Source organism: Leucopleurus acutus, assembly GCF_964270905.1.
Source record: "Leucopleurus acutus genome assembly, chromosome: 2".
Lineage (NCBI taxonomy): Eukaryota > Metazoa > Chordata > Mammalia > Artiodactyla > Delphinidae > Leucopleurus > Leucopleurus acutus.
This window is the reverse complement of record NC_139143.1, coordinates 172,413,118-172,432,981: the sequence shown is the minus strand read 5'-3', so window position 1 is coordinate 172,432,981 and position 19,864 is coordinate 172,413,118. Positions and strand designations below refer to the sequence as shown.

Below are 19,864 nucleotides of genomic sequence, written 5' to 3'. Positions count from 1 at the left end.
ACTGCGCCACCAGGGAAGCCCACACCAGATGGTTTTAATGAAGTCCAGGTTACCAATTTTTTCTTTCATGGATCTGAAAACTCATCACCCAATTCAGGGTCACCTAAATTTTCTCTTTTGTTATCTTCTAGAAGTTTTATAGTTTCATGTTTTATATTTAGGCCTATGATCCATTATAAGTTAATATTTATGAAAGATGTAAGGGCAGTGTCTAGATTTTTTTTTATGTGGATGTCCAGCTATTCCAGCAAGATATATTGAAAATATTACCTTTTCTCCATTGAATAGTCTTTACTCCTTTGTCAACGATCAGTCGACTATATTTGTGCAGGTCTATTTCTGAGTTCTCTATTTTGTTCCATTGATCTATTTGTCTCTTCTTTCATTAATACCACACTGTTTTGATTATTGTAGCTTTATAATAAATCTTGAAGTTTGGTAGCATCAATCCTCTGATTCATTGGAGTTAAAATTTTTTTTTTACTTTTTACATTTCCATTTTATTTCTTTTACTTGAAGTATAATTGACTTATAATATTATATTAGTTTTAGGTGTACAATTTAGTAATTAAATATTTTCATACATTACAAAATGATCACCACTTTTGGTGTTTAAAATTTGAATTTCATAATTTCAATGTATTCCACATGTATACTGTTAAGTTCAACTTGAAACTCTTGTCAAGTAGATGGTAGCATTTCATATACTCTATTTACAGAGGCATAAAGAGCCTAAGTAACCTGTTCATCCAACAGGTCACACAGCCTTGGCTTTTCAGTGCCTGGGTGCACTAACCTGCTCCCTGGGGGAAAAAACCTTCTCTACTCTCTACAAGGTTAACAACTACTCCTCGTTATACATTAAAACACTGGAATTCTATTTGACCTGTCTTTTGTGAGTTTGATTAGCAAAAGTCATCGCCCTAATTTTGACTGATACCAGGCACCCTGGCACCACTGAGAGTCTAACTGTATAGAACTGGGCTTGGCCCCTGGACTCTGAGTTCTGCCCAAAACTATCACCTTGAAAGTTTCTACAGCAGATTCTCCTGGCTGACTAGCCCAAAATCCATTCATTAATCTCTTTTTCTTTGCCTCTTCTTGCAATACAGAGACTGGACATGCTAAATAATTGTCTTCTGGAATTTTCCAAACCTACCTTGTAGGTAGTCATAAGACATAGTTCTGGCAAGTGAGATATAAGCAGAAATCGTTTGGGAGCTTCTAAAAAGCTTTTGCTTTTTTAATAAAAGACAGTCAGTGCTGTTTCCTTTTCCCCTATTCCTCTTGCCTTGAACATAGATATGATGCTTGGTGCTGCAGCAGCCATTTTGTTACTACATTGAAAAACTAAAACCGAGGATGTTGGAGCAGAAAAAATAGAAATAAATTATGTTGAACAGCTGAACTAATTACAGCAGTCACCTACCTCAGGACTTCTTGTTATGTGAGAAAACTCTACTTCATGTGTTAAAGCCACTGCTGGTCAAGTTATTTATTACTGGCTGCTAAAACAGTCTCAATCAATCTGCTAACTATTCTTGTGGGGTCATCATTGCCTGTACATTTCTTTTGGATGCTTCTTTTGGAAATGTCATAGGATTCTTTGACATAGTCTCTTGAATGTCCCCTTTAGTGGCAATCTCTGTCCCTTTTTTTGCTGGATTAGAAAAAAATGGAGAGATCTCATTTATGAAAGTGGGGATATGAGAGCTGTATTCATTATCTAAAGCTTTTTTAAGAGCAAAAGAGATCATTTTGACGGTCACTCCTGCTCTTATCAAATTGACCCAAGCCTTTACAATTTACACAAGTATCACCTCATTTAATACACAAAATCTATGTTGCCACAGAGAACAGAATTGAGACAAGTAAGTGGAAGTAAGAACTTTATTACAAAGAAGAACTTTCTAATGATCAGAATAATGCAAACAAGGAAATGTGTTGCCCTGTGAGAGGGAGAATTGCTCTCCTGGGAAGGGCTGAGCAGAAAGCTGAGGATGCTGAGCAGGGAAGCAAATTAGGGCTCTCTTGACTCTAAGATTCAGACACAAACTTGGGGCATAAGATTGGCTAATTCTTTCTTAGTCTAGCTAAGCAGGGTTTTAAAGAAGGAACAGAAGATCAATAAGATAAATGGGAGAAGAATGATTCCAAGCGGAAGGAATAGTTTGAACACAGGTGCAGTGTGCTCAAGACGAGTTGGGATAGTCTTTTTTTTTTTTTTTTTTTTTGGCTACGTTGGGTCTTCATTGCTGCGTGCGGGCTTTCTCGAGTTGCGGCAAACAGGTTACTCTTCGTTGCGATCCGTGGGCTTCTCATTGTGGTGGCTTCTTTTGTTGCAGAGCACGGGCTCTAGGCATGCTGGCTTCAGTAGTTGTGGCACACGGGCTCAGTAGTTGTGGCTCACGGGCTTAGTTGCTCCTTGGCATGTGGGATCTTCCCGGACCAGGGCTCAAACCCGTGTCCCCTGTATTGGAAGGCAGATTCCCTAAGAGTCGGGATACTCTTGATGAACCAGTTGGACAGGAGTGGACAGTTTGGGCCCTTGAGGATTTGTGACTTTAGGCAAGTCACCAGACTGTTCTAAACCAGTTTTCTCTTTGGTAAAATGAAGGGACTAACTAAAATCAGTTGGTCTCAACTTTTCTCACAGTGAACTAGAGTGTACTCCCAAAGGCTTTGCGACCACAAGTCCTAAAGAAAATACAGTGAGGGAATACATTTTAAAAAAAATATTTAATTACAAACTACTTCAAACCTTCCAAAAAGTATGATAATAATATAACCACGAAGATAAAAGTGATGTTTAATATTTTGCTATGTTTACTATTGATCTCTTTTTAAAGAACTATGTTACCACTATAACTAAAACCCCATCACTCATCTCTTTTTTCTTCCTTTTTCTCAGAGGTAACCACTTTCCCAAATTGCTATGTGTTTTTCCCATTTAAGTTTTTGTACTTTTATTTCATATAAAAGCATTTATAATATGTGGTATTTTTCTGTTGTTTTACATCAATATCATACTGAATAGATCATTTTTCAACTTCCTTTTTTCCACTTCTTATTATGTTTTTAAGATTTATCTATCTCGATAGCATGTAAATCACTGAATTGGTTGTGTAGTACTTCATGGTACAAACAAACCACAATTCACCCATCCATTCCCCTACAGAGGACAGTTGGGTTGTTCTGACTCTTTTTGCTATTGTGACAAGAGTTGGAAGACATACCCTTGCCCATGTTTTCTTGTGCACATGGGCAACAGTTCCTCTAAAATATCAGGAGTTAAGTTTCTGGGTTGTAAAACATGAGCATCTTCAATTTCAGCTCGAATATACCCCCTTCTGTCCAGGAGTCCAATCAGGAGGTGAAAATAGTGGGGTCAGTGAGTACCTCTGTAGAGCTGATCAGCTGGAGCATCAACTGATGCTTTTAGGAGAGGGGGGAAAAAAAAGCTGCATTCACTGCCACAAGACTTATTTGAATAATCTTTGTCTACTTCCGAAACCCAAATCAGAGAATATTAGAATTGGTCACTTAATTAAATATCTATATAATACAATAATTTCTTCTAGAGTGTCCTGGACAGATGATTATACATCCTATACATGAACACTACCAAAGACAGAGAGCTCAAAACTTCCCAAGTAGCTCAGCTTTAATGGTTAGAAAGTTCTCTCTTGAACTGATCTGAAAACACCTATGGCTGGGAGGGAGTCTCATTCTGAATTAAACCCCTTGTGATTCTCTGTTTCTTCTATGTAAAACAAGAGTAAGAATAATACTTATCTCATAAGGTAGCGGTGAGAATCAAATAAGTTGGTGTGTGTTTGAATGTATATATGTGTGTGTACACAGAAAAATGCATATATATGTACACATATATGTATGCATATACATACGTGTACATAGATATATGCATGTATACATATGCAATATATAAACATGCCATATATACATATATATTCATAGATGTAGAAAAGAAAAAGAGTACATGAGAGAACAAGTGAGCTCCTTGTAGAAAATAATAACTAATAGATGTAGCTATTATTAATATTCTTCTTCTTGCTGTCATCCACTCTCTACCAACAAAATTTCTTTCTGACAACAAATACTTACCGAGTGTCTGCTGTGTGCCAAAGACTGTGCTAAGAGTCACAGAAACATCAACCACACTTCCCTGTCAGTATTTCTAAGATCATCTATGATATTGCCAGCATAGAACAAAGGTTTAAAATGGGGATTCTGGATTCAAATAATCTGGGTTTTAATCCCAACTGTACTAGCTATGTGATTTGTGAGAGTATTGCTTACTTCACTGATAAGCACTTATCTCCCATGGTAAATGTTCAATAAATGTTAGCAATTATTCAGTTGAATTGACCCAATGTTTCAGCCTGAACCTGGGGAGCCATGGATAGATGATCTCAAAGTTTTCTTCCAGTCCCAAAGTTTATAGTTTTTTAAATTTGGTGGAACATATATCTGTAGGAGAGAGATCAGGAGAAATAAACCATAACATTTTTAGGAGAAAGGCATTTCACAAAGCTGAATTTACAAGTGTAGGCCCTAACTCCTCCAAATGGGGAGAAATCACACGTAGGGAGCTTACACACTAATTCAACTCTTTTTTTTAAAAATAAGATTGTGTTTTGTTTTCTTTATAAATTTACTTATTTATTTTTGGCTGCATTGGGTCTTCGTTGCTGCCTGTGGGGGTCACTCTTTGTTGCGGTGCATGGGCTTCTCATTGCGGTGGCTTCTCTTGTTGTGGAGCACAGGCTCTAGGCGTATGAGCTTCAGTAGTTGTGGCACACGGGCTTAGTTGCTCCGTGGCATGTGGGATCTTCCCTGACCAGGGATTGAACCCGTGTCCCCTGCACTGGCAGACAGATTCTTAACCACTGTGCCACCAGGGAAGTCCCACTAATTCAACTCTTGATGTAAGCAGAAGCAGGAAAAAACAAGCAACTCATGGAGTGATAAACATGGGACAAACACTATAAATGCTAAGTATGTGTATACAGTTCTTCCTGAGGGCAGGTGCTGCCTGGTTCTCACTGGAGGGACAGGTAATGTTCAAAAGCTCAGACTCTAGGGCTACCCTGGTGGCGCAGTGGTTGAGAGTCCGCCTGCCGATGCAGGGGACACAGGTTCGTGCCCCGGTCCGGGAAGATCCCACATGTCGCGGAGCGGCTAGGCCCGTGAGCCATGGCCGCTGAGCCTGCGCGTCCGGAGCCTGCGTGTCCGGCCCCCGTACCGCAAAAAGAAAAGAAAAGAAAAGAAAAGCTCAGACTCTAGAGTCAGGCAGATGTGGGTTTGAATCTCAAATTGGCTGCTTATCAGCTATGTGACCCTGGGCAAGGTGCTTTTTAACTCTTTCATGCCTCAGCTTCCTCTACAGCAAAAATAGACATAGTAATATTAGAGTGCCTATCTAAGGAACTGTACTCAGTACAGTGCTGACATAGTAAGTACACGCTCAACAAAAGCAAATTATGATTATCTGACGGATGACACCCTGTGGGGGAGCGACAAGTTCCCATTCTCAAAAGATGACCATGTCTTCCTTTTCTGACTCAAGGCTCCTCATGGGTGGGGCCTGGTCTCTACCTACAGAAGTTAGGCATGATAACTCCCTTGTGACCTTGGGAACTTCCTTAGAGAGGAATTGTTTCCTGCATCAGACTTGGGACTGCACAAGGCTGGAACGGCCTCTCTTTTTCAGAGGTGGGACCAGCAGTCTCAGATGGAACTTTCTCCCAACAAACTGAGTGTTCCCAGAGTGTGTGTGTGGCTGGCTCCCCTCCAGGCCACCGGTGTAGACTGATTATCTTTTATGCTCTTCCTTCAGGCCGGGAAGCCAAGAGTGAGGAATGTACCACTTCAGCAGCCCCCCAGAGCAGGAAGAAGTAAGGTGAGACTTGGCTCTGTGGTGACCCTGGGGCCCCAGCCTGAAGAGTCCCCCAATTAAGGGGCTCTGAGGGAGTCTTGAGGAGGCTCTTAGGAGACTGTGTCGGGCTCTGGGGGCAATGGGTGAGGGGAGTGTCCCAGAAGCGACAGGAGGGAGCATTTTACGCTCATATAGGGTGGAAGGTGCGTCCGGGTAACTAATGGCAACTGGGCGGGGTGAGCCCGCGCTGCGGGAGCTCTTCGACGGAGAAAAACTACGACTCCCAGGTTGCTCCAGGCTTAGCCCGGCTTTTCCGCCCGCCCACTGGCTGCCGGTCTGGCGAGCAGCGAAGCGGATTGGCCGCGGCCATGCGGGGCTCCCCAACTAGCAGGTTAGTAGGCGCCACCGGCAGCAGACGTTGACCAGGAGCGAGGGGTGGAGGGGCCCCTGATCGCCATTCTGGAAACGGCCGGGCGCTGTCTCTGTAGCGTAGCCGCTGGCTGTGAGGCGCGGGGCGGGGGCGGAGACTGCGTGGCGCAGGCGCGGTGCTGGGCTTCTCCTGGGTCCCCAGACAGCTGGAGGAGATAAACAGAGGAGGAGGAGGGAGGGGAGTGCGTGTGTGAGAGCGCGCGAGGGAGTGTGAGTGTGTGTGAGCGCGGGTGTGAGGCGGTGCGCAGGGGCGGGCGGAGGCGCTGTCCGGCCCCGGCCAGGCGCCAGGCGGGGAGCATGGGAAGGGGCTAGAGCTGCCCGGGCCCTCCAGCCCCCTCCCCGGGATCCGCGCCCCCCCTCCGGGGAGAGGGGCCGGGCCCCCCGGACGGACATGGGCTCCTGAAGTTGCGCCGCCACCGGTCCTGGGAAGAGGCCTGACAGGTACGGGTAGCCGCCGCCCCCTGCTCTCCGCGGGCGCCGAGGCGAGGACCGGCTCCGGCAGCCTCGGCACACGGGCCGCCAGCTCTGGGCCGGCCCCAGCCCTGCCGGCCCGGGGGCCTGGACCCGTCCGCCTGAGGGCTCCGGGGTGTCCCGAGAAGGGGCAGGCCTCGCCGGGTCGGAGGGCAGAGTGGGCCGGGGGCGGGGTGGGGACGGAGGGCTGGCAGGGACGTGGAGGGAAGGCTCTGGGAGTTTGGGGAGGCTCTTCCGCGGGAGAGGTGGAAGTCGTCCCATCACGGGACTTTTTTGCGGAGTTTTTGTTTGACATCTGATCTGGCGCGGGTCTCAGGAAGAAGGGGGCAGGTGGAAGTGTCGGGAGGGCAACGTTGACCTGACCTGCTCTCTCTTAGTTTCCATCTGTGTGTGTGTGTGTGTCCGTCCCCGTGTCCAGTCCAGGCTTCTGGCAGCCGCAGATGCCTTCAGTGGCCCATCCTGGCACCAAACTGAACTCTGCCGAGGTGTTTCCACCAGGCGACTGTAGCGCCCGTACAAAGGGCCTTTACTTGGGAACTGGCTATTCAGTACCCACTTAAAAGGGCAAATGGGAAGTGTGGAGTAGGAGAGAGACTGCGACCCAGCAGGATCCAATTCTCGTTGCTGAAAGCTGCAGTGAGACGCCCCCTTGCCAGCCAGGTTGAATTCGCATAGTGCCCTCTGGCTCTCTCTTCTGCAGGTGTACTACTAGGGTCTCTAGAAAAGAGGCATCGGGATTTATGACTAATGTCTAACTACCTAATTTGACTATTTCCTCCAAAGGCCTTTCCTTCTATGACTTTCTTTAACTTCCTGAGGTAGTGGTAAAGCAGCTTTAAGAAGTTTTCCTCTCAAGTTAGTGAGTTTAAAAGCATGGTAGGGTGGATGTAGCTTCCCCATTCTTCCCAAAGATGGGGTAGATGATCAGGGCAAAGTGGCAGTTAAGTCTTCCCTTTTAAGAAAGCCTGAAACAGTTTTGAGAAGAAGATTATTATTCTGAGGTCACCTCCTGACTCAAAGGCATTATGAAATCCCCACCTAGGGCACAGGTATGCCCCGTGGCCTCACTAAGCTTTTCTGTACATTGCAGTCCTCCTTGAGTGGCCAGTCTGTGTTCACTAAGTTGAAGGAACTACTAAAGGATATTTTTGGTTTGAATTCTGGCTGCTGCTTCTTTGTAATTATATTTTTAAAGGGATTGAATTGAATCTTGGCTATTGAGCATAGTGATAACCAGATCCTCTATCACAGGCCAAGGAGTAATTAGTAGGGCTCCTTTGGGCCGAGTCTAAGACTAACAATGGATTTTTTCATTGCAGTTTGTTGTATTTCATCGGCAGGTGGGAAACAACCTTTTCTGCCATAGTTTGTGATCATGCTGCTTAATTCTGGAGTCCAGCTGTCCTTCCCTCTTAACCTCTTTGGGGACACTTATGTTCAGGTCACATCCCACTTTGTAGAAGCAGTGCTTTGGGTCAACTCTGAAGAGTAACTGAACAACAATTCATATTTCTGCCTGGGACTCCTTCCCTTGGGGTCACTGAAGGAAAGAGAATATGTGTAGTGATTGTGGTGATGGTGTTAACATTGATGATTTGCCAGTTTTGAGTTTTAAAGTTGTGAAACAGCTGACAGTTTTTCTAGCTGGTAAGAACTCATGGGACATCCTATGGAGGGTATTTTCACGCATGTGGGCTTCAGAATCTGGAAGGATACAACTGAAGAAGCCCTCTGCTAAAATCTGTGGCTTTTGAGGGGCCAACTGCTGGGAAGACCCAAAAGTGTGACTTTAATTATTCTTCAATTATTTTTATTTTTCTTCTCTCCTTTTTGAATTAAGGAGTATAGCCCACGTGTGCAGTCCTGGGTCTCAGAGAGGGAGTCATAGACAACGTGTAATGTGGTGATACTTAACCTTTTCATTTGGGCCACTGGTTTAATGATCCATTCTGTTTCCTTTCTTCTTTTATCCTCACCTTTCCAGATTCTCCACTGCATCTTTGGGCTGCCAAACCCATATAATTCTTAGGCTGTGCTTTCTTCTCAGCTGTCTAATAAGCTCTTCAAAAACCCAAGCCCTGACAATTGCCATCAGAAACCAGTCCCTTGGTGTTACGTTTAATTCTGGCTGATTTACTTTGAGGGATATTTACTAACTGGAATACATCCTAAAAAGTGACTGACATTTATTGAGGGCCTGGTATATGTCACGCTCTGTGCTAGGTAGTGTTCTTACTTTATCTAATTTAACCTTCATGACTACCGTGCGAAGTGAAAGTTTTTCCTATTATACATATGAAGACACAGGTTCAGAGAGGTAAAATAACTTGCTTAAGGTCACACAGCTAGTAAGTGAAAGGATCAGAATTCAGACCCAGGTCTGTCTCCTCAGGGACTGTGACACTTGAGCAAGGGCTGAAAGGACCAAAACTAAGAGCCTGGGGGAACACATACTTGAAGAACTGTCTTTGGAAAAGGAACTGGACTTTCTCTTTGTGATTCTGCAAGGCAGCACTAGGATCAAAGGATGGAAATTCCAAGAGGGTAGATGTTGGCTTGACAGGAGAGAATTTGGCTTTCTAAAAACACAATGGGCTGCCTTGTGGGGGAGTGAGTTACCCATCATTGGAGGTATTCAAGCAGAGGCTTTGCCACTTCTTATCAAGGATATGGTAGAGGAGTTCATGCTTATGTAGTTAAATTGGACTGAGTTTTTTTTCAGTATTTTAAACTCTGTTATTATATCAAATTCCTGTCATTTTGATCTGTAAAAATCTAATATGTATTGAATACTTACTTTGTGCCTGGCACTTGCTGAACACTTTTCCTACAATATTTCATTTAATCTTCAGAAGTCCCCTGAGGTAAGTATTATCACTATTTCCACTTTACAAATGAGGAAACTGAGGGTCCAGAAAGTTGAAAAATATGCTGGAGGTTACACAGCTAGTAGTAGTAGGGCTGATATTTGAACCTATGTCTGCACCTTCTTAGCTGTGTAACCTAGAGTAAAGCACATGTTCTCTCTGAGCTATACTTTCCTCATATGTGAAATGAGCACCTACATTACAGTGGGTATATAAGGACTAAATGATGTAATACATGCTTTTCACTAGATCTCATCTTTTGCCCCCAAGAGCCTGGGTTTGGGGGTAAAGGGCTGCCACTTTGGTTTCTTCAGGTTGAATTCAGGCCTGACTGAAACCCTGAGAGTCCTGGGGTTCATTCTTGGTGCTATTAGTAACAGCTGCTGACTCCACAAAGGGCTTTGTGGCATTAGTAACTAATACCTTAAAAACTTGAGGCCTGAATAAGAGGAGTATTCAGCCAACAGGTTGGAGTATTGGAGGCAGTGTCAGAAGCTGTGTGGAAAGAAAATTCTCACCCTATTGTAGAATCAGATTCAGGGATCACTGTTTGCATTTTTATATTTAATGTCTTATTTTAGGGTGAACAAGGTCACAACTGCTAGAGCTGTGACAGAGCGGGATGCCAAGAATAATAACCCTTAATCCTCCCTGTAGCCATCTGGGGAGGTATTAACCCCATTTTCTTGGGGAAGGGAGCAGAGCAGGATCAGTCCTTGCCCAGGTAGCTATCTACAAGCTCTCTAGAGACAGTGTTAGGGTCAGGACCTTGGTAAAATTTTGTCCTTGTTCATAACCCCCAGATTCTGTTTTCAGAAAGCATAAAACTGTGCTTATTCCTGAACCTTTTAGAGAGCCTTTATCAGAATGGGAGGCAGGCGTTTCTGGTCAGGGAGCTTCATCAGTTGAGGCCTGAGTGTTTGGGTGCCAGTGGCTTACCTGGTTCCCTCTTGAGTCAGACATCTGGATGTAACACAGCTGCAAATGAATCAGAAAGGAAGCATTTCCAAATTGATTGGCTTAGTTTTCCTTGACCTTTCTGCTAGGAGTAAAGTTAGGGGGCAAAACTTGAAAGGCTCCCCTGTGAAAAGGTACTTTGAGTTGTGGCAGGATTTGGAAAGATGCAAGTTAAAGGCAAAATGCAAGGCTGTGGATGCTCTTGAATACAATGAGAAAGGCTAGCATTATCAGAATATGCTTCCATTTCTCTTTCTGTTCCCTTCCATTACCTTAAGGTAGTTGTGGCCCTAGGAGAAGGCAGATAAATTATCTATGATCACTGAAAAGCAAAGCTCTGAAAACATCAGGAAAATTTTTCACAAAACCCAAATCGCGATACAGAACCATACAGGCAGAGAAGACATCCAGGTGAGTTTTCATCCAGAGCCTTCCACAAGTGAAACATTTCTTAGGATGGCCTTCCACAGAGAAAGCTTCAGTCAGCCCCATATGGAATCATTTAAGCCAGGAGCCTCAAAGATGGCAGAGAACTTTTCCAAAGATGCTTTGCCGATGGGCTTGTCCTACCATCTACACCTTTCTCAGATGATGTCCTTGTGCCAACTTAGTCCATGACCCTGAAATGCAATCTTTAAATTTGTGTTTAAGACCAGCAGAGTCAAGGTGATTTTGATTCCTTAGCCTAACCCTGAGAAACGGTAAGAGACAAAGTTTCTATTGGGGAAGACTGCTTGGATGTGGTCTGATTAAAGGTAATAGTAGTAACTCTTTTTTAGTGGCCAACAGCCTGGGTCCTGGAGTTACGCTATCTAGTTTGACTCTTCATTTAATTACTGTAACTTTGGGCAAGTTAACTTCTCCATGCCTCAGATCCTTTATCTATAAAATGAGGATAATAGTAGTACCTGTCTCACAGGGCTGTTACGAGGAGTCTGTCAGATAACACTTGTAAAATGTTTAGAATGTTCAATAAATATTATTTACTATGCTCAGTGTCAGGCATTTTACATATGTGGCTCTTCCATTCCTCATCAGTCTGTGAAGGTAGGCTTTATCATCCCTGGTTGTTTTTTTTTTCGGTACAAGGGCCTCTCACTGTTGTGGCCTCTCCCGTTGCGGAGCACAGGCTCCGGATGCGCAGGCTCAGCGGCCATGGCTCAGGGGCCCAGCGGCTCCACGGCATGTGGGATTTTCCCGGACCGGGGCACGAACCCGTGTCCCCTGCATCGGCAGGTGGACTCTCAACCACTGCACCACCAGGGAAGCCCAATCCCTGTTTTTCTTTTAATTTATTTATTTATTTATTTATTTTTGGCTGCTCCAGGTCTTAGTTGTGGCGTGCGAGATCTTCGTTGCAGCATGTTTAGTTGAGGCATGCGGGATCTTTAGTTCTGGCATGCAGACTCTTAGTTGAGGCATACATGTGGGATCTAGTTCCCCGACCAGGGATCAAACCTGGGCCCCCTGCATTGGCAGCATGGAGTCTTACCCACTGGACCACCAGGGAAGTCCCATCATCTCTGTTTTATAGATTGGAAGACTGAGGTTTAGAAATGCTGTCACACAGAAAGTAGGTGGCAGAACTGGATTGAACTTTAGGTCTGTCGGACTCCACAGCCCAACTCTTTTTATTTTATTATACTAGTTCCAATTACCTTTATGCATTGGAAGTGCTTTTTTTTTTTCCTATAGGATTGCTTCAGTAGGAAAACCATCGCAAATAGAGTGAAAGGAAACTTGCATACATCTTTTGCATAATTCAGAATGTTGAAAGGGGGTCAGCTGTCACTCAATGGGAGCACCTCTCTGCAGTGGTAGGCAGCAAGTCCAGAGGAAAGAGAATACAGATGACTTGGGTTCCATCTCCACTCTACTGCTACCTAGCAGTGTGTCCTTAGAATTATGGGATAAGGGCATTGGAACGGGTTTTGCAGCTCATCTCAGAGTCTACCTCTCATTTTACAGATGGGTAAATAGGCTGAGGGAATGAAATGTCATACTCAGAGTCACACAGCCAGTTAGAGGCAGATCTTGGCCTGGAGCACAAGACCCTAATCCCGGTTTAGTGCTTCTTCCTCAGTACCACATAGCATTGTGCTTCAGTTCTCCTTTGTTAAATGGGGATGATAATAACTTTCTAGCTTCCTCACAAGATTGTTGTGAGGTTCAAATGAAAAGCATGAACAAAAGCATTCTGATAGGTATAAAATACTGTTTGTATGCAAGGTAGTCATGCTGTTATTCATTCAGCAAGTATTTATTGGTACCTGCTAAGCCCACATCACTCCTTGGGGACCCAGGAGGATCAATAGGTGAATCAGATAAAGAGCTGGCCCTCAGGATGCTTTTAGTCTTTTAAGGAAGAGAAGCCACATAAATAACTACTGTTCAAGTTAGGAGACAGATGAAGGAAAGGGTGAGAACTAAATTTTCTTTTCATAAGTTGTCATTTTGAGGTAGAGAAAAGAAGAAAGTGTTTTGGGACTTTTCCTCCTTTACAATTGAGATATAATTTACTTACCATAAAACCTACCCTCTTAATGTGTGCAAATCTGCGCTTTTTAATATATTCACAAAGTTGTGCAACCATCACCAATATCTAATTCTGGAACATTTTCATCACCCCCCAAAAGAAACCCATACCCTTTAGCTATCACTCCCTACCCCCAATCATCCCATCTTCTCCCTCAACACTAGACAACCACTAATCTACTTTCTGTCTCTATAGCTTTTTCTATTCTTGACATTTCATATAAATGGATTCATACAATATGTGGCCTTTTGGGACTGGCTTCTTTCCCTTAACACAGTGTTTTCAAGTTTCATCCATGTTATGGATGAATCAGTACTTCATTCCTTTTTATGGAAGAATAATATTCCGTATATGGATATACCACATTTTATTTATCCATTGATGGATATTTCGGTTGTTTCTACTTTGGGGATATTATAAACAATGCTGCTATGAGTGTTCATGTACAAGTTTTCATGTGGACATAGGTTTTCATTTCTCTTGGAGTAGATACCTAGGAGTAAAATTTCTGGGTCATATGGTCACTCTAAGTTTAACTTTTTGAGAGGAGGCTTTTCTTAAACGATTTTTTCTTATTGAAAATAATACTGTCACTCACACTTAGTATTTACAGTGTGCCAGTTATCCCATGTAATCCTCACAACAGCCCTGAGGTAGGTACAATCATTATCTCTGTGTAACAGTTGAAAAAACAGCCAGTGTTTCTTGAATTATCACATGCCAGGTATTGTGCTAAGTGTTTTACAATGCATTACCTCATTAATGCTCCCAGTAACCCTGTGAGATAGATATTATTACATATACCTGTATAGCAGGTAAAACCAAAAATAAAACAAAAAACCCAGGAGCTTAAAAGTAAACAGTTTTGGGGGCTTCCCTGGTGGCGCAGTGGTTGAGAGTCTGCCTGCCGATGCAGGGGACACGGGTTCGTGCCCCGGTCTGGGAAGATCCCACATGCCGCAGAGCGGCTGGGCCCGTGAGCCATGGCCGCTGAGCCTGCGCATCCGGAGCCTGTGCTCCGCAACGGGAGAGGCCACAACAGTGAGAGGCCCGCGTACCGCAAAAAAAAAAAAAAAGTAAACAGTTTTGCCCAAGAACGCAACCTAGTTTGTGGTAGAGCCAGATTCAAACTCAAGTTTCTTTCCATCCAAAGCTAGTTTCTAATGCTATTTCCACATTAACACAAAACAATAAAAGTTAACAGTAGAATACTTGGAAAATACATAGGAACAGAAAGAAAAATATATCGCCTGTTGTCCTACCAGAGACATGACCACTGGCTAACAATTTTGGTGCATATCCTTCTTGTTATAGCATTACATATGTACATTTTTTGGTTTGTATTTTTTCCCCCAAGGCTGGGATAGCTATATATATGTCTTAAACCTAATTTTTAAACTAAAATGATTAATGGTTTTTCCATTTCATTAAGCAGTCTTCCATGTTTTGAATGACTCTATAATAGGAAAAAAAGTGGGTTTTTTGGGGGTTTTTTGCCGCATCATGAGGCTCGTGGAAACTTCGTTCCCCAATCAGGAATCGAACCCGGTGCCCCGGCAGTAGAAGCGCGGAATTCTAACCACTGGATGGCCAGGGAATTCCCAGAAAGAAAGATTTTTAAAGGGCTTTATTAGAGAGAATTCCAAATGTATACAAAGTAGAAGAGTATAATAAACCGCCATGTACTCATCATCCTATCTCAATAACTGTCAACATCCTGCCATTCTTTTTTTTTTTTTTTTTTTTTTTTTGCAGTACGAGGGCCTCTCACTGTTGTGGCCTCTCCCGTTGCGGAGCACAGGCTCCGGACGCGCAGGCTCAGCGGCCATGGCTTACGGGCCCAGCCACTCCACGGCATGTGGGATCTTCCCGGACCGGGGCACGAACCCGTTGTCCCTTGAATCGGCAGGCGGACCCTCAACCACTGCGCCACCGGGGAAGCCCCCCATCCTGCCATTCTTGTTTCACCTATACCTCCCCTGCTTTCCACCCACTCATTCTATTTTTTAGGTGAAATTTAGAAACATGAAAACACACTAATCTTGATTGTATAATTTTAACAAATGGATATACCCATGTGAACATACCTCCAATATCCGTGAAATCATACTCCCATCAATATATAGAGAGCCTTCTGTCACTCTAGAAAGTTCTCTGGTGTCCTTTTCTTGCCAATCTCCACACACCCAGGCAACATTTCTGATTTTTTTTAACTATACTTTGCCTGTTTTAGAATTTCATATAGATGGAATCATACAGTATGTACTTTACGTCTGGCTTCTGTTGCTCAGAATCTAAGAGATTCTTCCATGTTGTTGCCTGTATTAGTAGTTCCTTTTTTTTTTTTTTTTTCTGTACGCGGGCGTCTCACTGTTGTGGCCTCTCCCGTTGCGGAGCACAGGCTCCGGACGCGCAGGCTCAGTGGCCATGGCTCACGGACCTAGCCGCTCCGCGGCGTGTGGAATCTTCCCGGACCGGGGCATGAACCCGTGTCCCCTGCATCGGCAGGCGGGCTGTCAACCACTGCGCCACCAGGGAATCCCTCCTTTTTTCTTTTGTATAATAACTTTGTTGGGATATAATCCATATGCCATATAATTCATGCATTTAAAGTATACAATTCATTGGTTTTTAGTAGACTCACAGATGTGCAACAATCACCACAGTCAATTTTAGAACATACTTATCACCTCAAGAAGAAACTCCAAACCACAGTGAAATACCACTTCACATCCACGAAGATGGCTATAATTAAAAAAAAAAAAAAAGTGTTGGTGAGGGTGTGGAGAAAGTGGGACCCTTATACATTGGCTGGTGAGACTGTAAAATGGTGCAGCTACTATGGAAAACAGTTTGGCGATTCCTCAGATAGTTAAACATAGAATTACCATATGACCCAGCAATTCCACTCCTAGGTATATACCCCAAAGAATTGCAAACAAGTACTCAAACAGAGACTTGTACATGAATGTTTATAGCAGCACTATTCACAGTGGATGAATGGATAAACACAATGTGGCATAACAGTGCAATGGAATAGTACTCAGCCATAAAAAGGAACGAAGTACTGATACGTGCTGCAACATGGATGAACCTCAAAACATTATAATACGTGAAAGAGGCCAGACACAAAAAGGCCACAAATTGTAGGATTCCATTTATATGAAAAACCTAGAATAGATAAATCCATAGATACAGAAAGTAAATTAGTAGTTGCCAGGTGCTGGGGGGAGGAGGGAATAGGAAATGACTGCTTAATGGGTATGAGGTTTTCTTTTGGGTTGATGGAAATGTTTTGGAATTAGCTAGAGGGGGTGGTCCCACAACATTGTGAATGTACTAGATACCACTGAATTGTACACTTTAAATGATTAATTTTATGTTACATGAGTTTCAATTCAATTTAAAAAAAAGGAAACATATCCTTTAGTTATCACCCCTCTACCTCCTGTCCCCTCCAGCCCCAAGAAATCACAAATGTACTTTCTATTTCTATAGATTTGCCTATTCTGGACTTTTTATATAAATGGACTTATATGATATGTGGGCTTCTTTCACTTAGCATAATGTCTTCAAGTTTCATCCATGTTGTAGACATGTCTCAGTACTTCATTCCTTTTTCTGGCCAAATAACTTTCGATTGTATGGATAAACCACCTTTTGTTTATCCATTGATCAGTTGATGGACATTTCGGTGGTTTCTACCTGTTACCTATTGTGAATAATGTTACTATGTGCATTCTTGTACACGTTTTCTTATGGAGTTTCTTTGTTTTGTTTTGTTTTTTTTACTGGTACGCGGACCTCTCACTGTTGTGGCCTCTCCCGTTGCGGAGCACAGGCTCCGGACGCGCAGGCTCAGCAGCCACAGCTCACGGGCCCATCCGCTCCGTGGCATGTGGGATCTTCCCAGACGGGGGTATGAACCCGTGTGCCCTGCATCGGCAGGCGGACTCTCAACCACTGCGCCACCAGGGATGCCCGAGTTTCTTTGTTTTTAACAAAGTCACTTTTTTTTCCTCCTGACCTTGCATTTCAAAGCTAGCAGAGGTAATAAAGACATCCTATTCTCTGTGCCCCACCATCTGCAGTGGAATCCTCAGTGTCAGCTTTGTTTCTCTGGTAGGGAATGAAATATGGAAGAAATGTTGTAACCATGCCAGTGAGTATAGATAACAGGAGTTATCAGGTCTTAGTAGAATTCAGGTTTGGTGGAAGTCTATTAAGCACCTACCACGATCCAGGTATATATTTTGTACTTTCATATATATTTCATCATTTATTCCTCACAAAGATCCATTGAAGTAGGTTAGTATCCCTATTTTACAAATGAGGAAATTGAAACTCAGAAACATTAAGTAACTTGCACAACTACGGGGCTGAAATTCAGGCCCAGGTGCCTAAGTATTTCAAGTCTGCTTCTCTTTCTGCTGCGCTAACCAGAGCCTAAACAAGGACTATGGCACACCTGAAATGGGTGGTTCCTCATGTTTGTTTGGATATTACCAATTCAATCCTTGGTTCCAGATGAGTAATCTTCTCCAGATGTACTTTCTTCTAGGGTTTGGTAACCTTAGGCTCTTATATTACTGGTACCCTTTTCATTTTGAAGTGCGAGATTAATTCCTCCACATTTAACTGTTAGTTGAATTTTATTAGCTTCCTTTGTAACTATACAAAGATGTGCCCATTGAAGAAAGTTTCCCAGTAGCCTAAGTTTGTGGTTAATCATTAGAGAAATGCAAATTAAAACTACAATGAGATATCATCTCACACCGGTCAGAATGGCCATCATAAAAAAATCTAGAAACAATAAATTATGAAGAGGGTGTGGAGAAAAGGGAACATTCTTGCACTGTTGGTGGGAATGTAAATTGAATGGAGAACAGTATGGAGGTTCCTTAAAAAACTAAAAATAGAACTACCATACGACCCAGCAATCCCACTACTGGGCATATGCCCTGAGAAAACCATAATTCAAAGAGTCGTGTACCAAAATGTTCATTGCAGCTCTGTTTACAGTAGCCAGGACATGGAAGCAACCTAAGTGTCCATCAACAGATGAATGGATAAAGAAGATGTGGCACATATATACAATGGAATATTACTCAGCCATAAAAAGAAATGAAATTGAGTTATCTGTAGTGAGATGGATGGACCTAGAGTCTGTCATACAGAGTGAAGTAAGTCAGAAAGAGAAAAACTACTGTATGCTAACACATATATATGGAATCTAAGAAAGAAAGAAAAAAAATGGTCATGAAGAACCTAGCGGCAAGATGGGAATAAAGACACAGACCTACTAGAGAATGGACTTGAGGATATGGGGAGGGGGAAGGGTGGGCTGTGACAAAGTGAGAGAGTGGCATGGACATATATACACAACTAAAATAGATAGTTCGTGGGAGGTAGCCGCATAGCACAGGGAGATCAGCTCGGTGCTTTGTGACCACCTGGAGGGGTGGGATAGGGAGGGTGGGAGGGAGGGAGACGCAAGAGGGAAGAGATATGGGAACATATGTATAACTGATTCACTTTGTTATAAAGCAGAAACTAACACACCATTGTAAAGCAATTATACTCCAATAAAGATGTTAAAAAAAAAAGTTTGTGGAAGGGATGGTGTTAAGTTCTAGGCATTTTAGAGCTCTGGGAATAGAATACCTTTTAGAAGGTGTAACATCTGCATAGCAGCTCATATTTTCTTTATAACATTAAATCAGGGCTTCCCTGGTGGTGCAGTGGTTGAGAGTGCGCCTGCCGATGCAGGGGGCACGGGTTCATGCCCCGGTCTGGGAAGATCCCACATGCCGCGGAGCGGCCGGGCCCGTGAGCCATGGCCGCTGAGCCTGCGCGTCCGGAGCCTGTGCTCTGCAAAACATTAAATCATATCTTTTCCTTTGTGCCTTAGGTATTTTTATATTTCTCATATTCCTGACTCCTAGAAGCTGGCTTCCTTCTTCCTCTTTTCCATTTAATATCAGCTAGAGTTTGCCTGCAATATCCTGAATTACAAGTAAATGCCATTCCTAAACCTTTGTATTCTAGCTGGAGGAAGTTTTTATTGAGCTTTCACGTTCTGCCAACAAATTAGCCCTCAGTGTTATTAGAGCTTTAAGTGTGAAAATCAGGGTTTATTCATTAACTGTGCTATCCTTAGGATGAAGAAGATACATTAAAAGTTGCTTGTTGTCTGGGAATTCCCTGGTGCTCCAGTGGTTAGGACTCGGCACTTTCACTGTGGTGGCCAGGGTTCAATTCCTGGTTGGGAAACTAAGATCCCGCAAGCCATGTGGCTCAGCCAAAAAAAAAAGTTGCTTGTGGTCTGTTAAAGTCCTTATTCTTCATTATTGATTTCCCAGTTGTCTGTCTAGCTCTACTGTTATATGTTTAGTTTGTTTCCCCTACTGTCATTTTTGTGCTCTCTTCTAAGATGTGTGAATAAATGAGTATAAATAAAATTTAATTTATTATTCCATGTTGTTCCTTCTTAATTTACTGTCCTAGCTATTCATTTTGGTCATTTGGTTAAATTAGCCTTTTTCAGTCCCTCTTTGGAGCTCTGATTAAAGTAGCCTTGGTGCCATTGATATACAATTAATGACAACTATATTGTGTGCTCTTGAAGAGACGGGTCTGTGTTCGGCTTGTTCTTTGCTGTATTTTCAAAGTTTAGCGTAGTGCCTGGCAAAATAGGCATTGAAA

At 43.1% G+C, this 19,864-nt stretch overlaps 1 protein-coding gene across 1 annotated transcript in view; it reads left to right on the top strand.

Annotated features, from left to right (window-relative positions):
• Nucleotides 1-6,471: 6,471 nt before the first annotated feature.
• The window catches only part of WDTC1 (WD and tetratricopeptide repeats 1), a 71,579-nt gene continuing 58,186 nt past the window's right edge, over nt 6,472-19,864 (top strand). The window contains exon 1 of the mRNA XM_082832539.1: nt 6,472-6,769. The gene's annotated coding sequence lies outside the window, so the exon portion shown is untranslated. The remainder of the gene's footprint in view (nt 6,770-19,864) is intronic.